General features: G+C 37.3%; 1 pseudogene; it reads left to right on the top strand.

Moving 5' to 3' along the window:
• Positions 1–2,679, top strand: part of LOC119585490 — a 7,313-nt pseudogene extending 4,634 nt beyond the window's left edge.
• Positions 2,680–5,000: the final 2,321 nt, after the last annotated feature.

The following is a 5,000-nucleotide window of genomic DNA, read 5'->3' as shown; positions in this document are numbered from 1 at the left end:
GTACCCCCCCGAGACAGTGCATCGCTCTCCTCGAAGTCTCCCGCGAGATCCCCTTCCCGGTAGACAAACACATCGCACCGGTTTTGTCTTCCTTACCAGTCCATCTACAACGAGACCGGGAGCGCCATCGCCACCGGCTGGGCGTTTACTTATCCCGGTAATAAGGCTGTATTGGCAAGGCTGGCAATTTTTAAGGGATTAATGGTGATAGTGATTGGGAAGGTCATTTTAAAGGGTTGATGGTGATAGTGTTTGGGGGAAGGTCTTTTTAAGGGTTGATGGTGATAGTGATTGGGAAGGTCATTTTAAGGTATTGATGGTGATAGCGATTTTAAGGGGTTGGTGATGATAGTTATCGGGAAGGTAATTTCAAGGGGTTGATGGTGATAGCGATTGGGAGGGTAATTTTGAGGGGCTGATAGTGATAGTGACTGGGAAGGTAATCTTAAAGGCCTAAACGAAAATTCTGATTGGGAAGGTCTTTTTAAAGGGATTGATGGTGAAAGTGACTGGGAAGGTAATTTTATGGGTCAATGGTAATTTTATAATGGTGTAGTTTGGTGATAATGACAGGGACGGGATTTCCTAAGGCAATGGTAGGTTTACAGGCTTACGATAAATACTGTGATGATAGAAACTGAGTGCTAATGGCAATCCCCTGAATCTAATTTTCTAAGGTGATGATAATGCCACTGCCTATCTTCGAGGGAAAAAAAAGAGTGACAAAGACAAACATCCCAATGAACCTCGTATCTTTAAAACCGATCTTAAATTCATGCATATTCATTTACCTTTTTTTTTTATTAATCTATTCGACTTCTTCCACAGAGGGAAAGCGCTCGGGTGTGCTTCGCGACGCGGATATCCCGCCCATGAGAGACGCCGCGTGCAGCTACTGGTGGCCCGGAAAAATCACCGCCAGCATGTGTGTGCGGAAACGACTCAAGGGGAAAGTGCTCGGTCATATGGTCACAGATGTCTCATTTTTTATGTGTATAAAAAGTGCACAACACACACAACGTGTGTGTGTGTGTATTTTTTTGATGTGTGGTTACAACCCCCCACACCACATACACATCAAACACAACACCACACCAAAAACACACACACAATATATATATATAATATAATATATATATAATATATTAATATATATATATATATAATTAATAATTTTATATATAAATTTTGTTGTGGGTGTGTGTTGTGTGTGTGGTGTGGTGTTGTGTGTGTGTGTTTGGTGTGTGTTTGGTGGGGTGTGGTGTTTGGGGGTGTAAAGATTTAAAAATAATATAAAATTAATATATAATATAATATATTTTATATATAAAAAATATTTATAATTTAATTGTCTATCTTTCTATCTATTTTCTATCTATTACCCATAACCTATTATCTACCTATCTATTTTTTATCTATTTACTATCTATTTATTTATATATACATATGTATATATATACTATGCACACACACAACAACACACACACACACACACACACACACAACACACACACACACACACACACCCCAACACACACACAATATATCTATATATATAAAATATATATTATAATATAAACCAAACACACACACTTAGTAGGGAATAACATAATAATATATATACAAAATATATAATATATATATATATATATTTATTTTTTTTATATAATATATATGTATACACAACCAAACACACACACCCACACACCCACACACACACAACACCACACCACACACACACACACACACACATGCCACACACACACACACACACACACACACACACACACACACACACACACACACACACACACACACACACATACACACATACACACACACCCACACAAAACACACAAAACACCCCACACACACCATATATATATATATATATATATATATATATATAAAATATATAATATATATAATATATATATATATATATCCCACACACAAACACACACACATATATGTATGTATATAAACATAATATATATATATATATACATATATATATATATAATATATATTATATATATATATATATAATTTTATATATATTTATATATATATATGTATACACACACACAAACACACAACACACACACACACACACGCACACTCCACACACACACACCACACACACACGCACGCTCGCACACACATACACACACTCCACACACACACACACACACCACACACACACACACACACACACCATATATATATATATATATATATAAAATATATATATAATATATATATATATATATATTATATCACAAAAAACCACCCCACACACCACACACACACACAAACAAGCACGAGCAAAAACCACCCCCTTAACTAACCACCGGCGCTCGCTTCCATCACCAGTTCGACGTCGGGGGGCCCCTCGTGAGGGCCCGACCGGCGGGCCCGGGCCGTTCGTGCAGATCGGCGTGACGTCATGGTGGGCTGCCATGTGCGACCGGCCTCAGGTCTTCACGCGGGTTATGGGTGAGTTTCTGAGCAGTGATCAAGTTTATATACTTGATGGCATATGATGGATGTCCCATCATATGACTCTTTAAACATTTGACATCGCCAGTCCAAGTGTGGTCGGAGATCTGTGGAATCGGCTCCTATCCAAGGGCGACCTCAGCCCTGCCATTGATGAGGACACTGTCCATCAAGTAGAGAACTGACATCTTGGAAGATGATTGTTCATCAACTAGCCAAAGATGTCAAGATCATGTAGGGTTTTGGGGGCGAAATCATTCATGACCATCTGCAGATAAAAGCTGTCTGCTGATAGGTTCCCGGGCTTCTCACACTTTCCGAGGTAGGGACACATCCATTGTTCCAAGCCTTTTTATCCATTTCCAAGAAAACTAAAGGACTTTTTTGACGGACAAATTTATGCAGATGAACCTTGAGTCCATCACTATGTTTCTAGAAACTAAGGCCCAGTCAAAGAAATGGAAGCACCTTAAACTCACCACCCCAAAAAAGCATTGTCCTCAGCAGACAAGGTTATGATCAGTTTAAGGGACCAGCAAGGAGTATGATAATAGATTTTCCTACCAATAGGTACTATAAATACAGGAGCTTCCTACACCAAATGCTACAGAATTTAGGCATGCTATCAAAACCAAAAGGCGCGGAATGTTAACCAAAGGTGTCTGCCTCCTACAAGAAAATGCCCCCGTTCACAAAACTCATATTGCTACGGCATCCTTAATAACTGTACGACATTCCATTCCTGTGCATCCATGGTAAAATGGTCAGGGGATATCTTAATGAGCGCCCCTCATATATAATATTATGTATGGATATATATATATATATATATATATATATATATTATATATATTTTATATATCTATATATATATATATATATATACTGTTTTACACACACACACATATGTAGCATATATATATATATATAAAATATATATATATAATATATTTTATATAATATATATATTATATGCATATATATAAAATATAAAATATATATATTATATATATATATATAATATATTTTATATATATATATATATATAGGCCGCGGTTGCCGAGTGGTTAAGCATCGGACTCAAGACTGTCACGACGGCAATCTGAGTTCGAGGGTTCGAGTCGCCGGCCGGCGCGTTTTTTCCCTTGGGCAAAGAACTCACCTCGATGCCTACCTGGCCACTGAGGGGGTAAGCCAACCCAAGTCGGTGCCGGTCTCAGAAACGGGGAAATAGAGATGGGTGCTCGATAAAAAACACCGGGCGGAAGTTAACGGCACACCACTGCTCTAAATTGCCAAGAAAATCATGGCCGCGGTGGCCAAGTGGTTAGAGCATCGGACTGAAGACTGTCACGACGGCAGTCCGAGTTCGAGGTTTCGAGTCACCGGCCGGCGCGTTGTTCCCTTGGGCAAGGAACTTCACCTTGACTGCCTACCTAGCCACTGGATGGGCAATCCAGCCCAAGTCAGTGCTGGTCCCAAGCCCGGATGAATAAAAGAGAATGAAAAAGGTAACACCGGCCCCTCTCCGTGGAAAGGATCTGGGGACCCTACCACGTACTCACTCTAAGAGCATCACGGCATGAAAACTACAATTAAGTATCATACCCGTGACCACGGCGGCTCAAACATGAAACCCACCGTAAAAAAAGAAAGAAGAAAAGAAAAAAAAAAATATATGCATATAATATATATGTATATATAATTTTATATAATATATATTATATAATATATTTAAAATATATGCATATATATATATATATATTATGTATATTTTATATATATATATATATATATATATATATATATAATATATTTTATATATATATATACATTTGCAACACACACATAAAAAATTTCATACATATTTTTTATAAATATATGTATATGCAATTAATATATATATATAATAATATATAAAATATTATATTTATATATATAATAAAAATATATGTATATATATATATATAGTATATATATAAAATATATATATATTGTGTGGGGTGTGTGTGTGTGGTGTGTGGTGTGTGTGTGTGTGGGGTTTTGTGTGTGTGTGTGTGTTGTGTGTGTGGGGTGTGTGAGGGTTTTATCCTATGTTTTTATGTAAGTACAGAAAGCACTTTCAGATTTTTTCAGAAAAGGAACGTAATTTTAATTTAAGAAAACATTTGGGGATTCTCATCCTAATTCTGAGGTGGGATAAGGATTTTCGAGAAAGAGAGAGAGAGAGAAAAGAGAGAAGAGAGAGAGAGAGAGAGAGAGAGAGAGAGAGAGAGAGAGATCAGAGAACAAATCATATTACAATTTCTGACAACTATTTTCACGTCGTTACATTAACGCCAGCGTTTTCTGTTTCAGAATTCACCCTGGATAAGGCAACTTTTGAACGATCTACTCCTTTTACCGTGGTCAAAATGAAAACATCACTCAGTAAAGTTAAACCAGCTGCCTCAGGAAACCAGCTGCTCCTTAGTTCTAGCTGTCTTTTCGGAACGCAT

The sequence above is a fragment of the Penaeus monodon genome, chromosome 3 (genome assembly GCF_015228065.2).
Source record: "Penaeus monodon isolate SGIC_2016 chromosome 3, NSTDA_Pmon_1, whole genome shotgun sequence".
NCBI lineage: Eukaryota > Metazoa > Arthropoda > Malacostraca > Decapoda > Penaeidae > Penaeus > Penaeus monodon.
The sequence above is the reverse complement of the archived record's forward strand: the minus strand, read 5'-3'. Positions and strand labels throughout refer to the sequence as shown.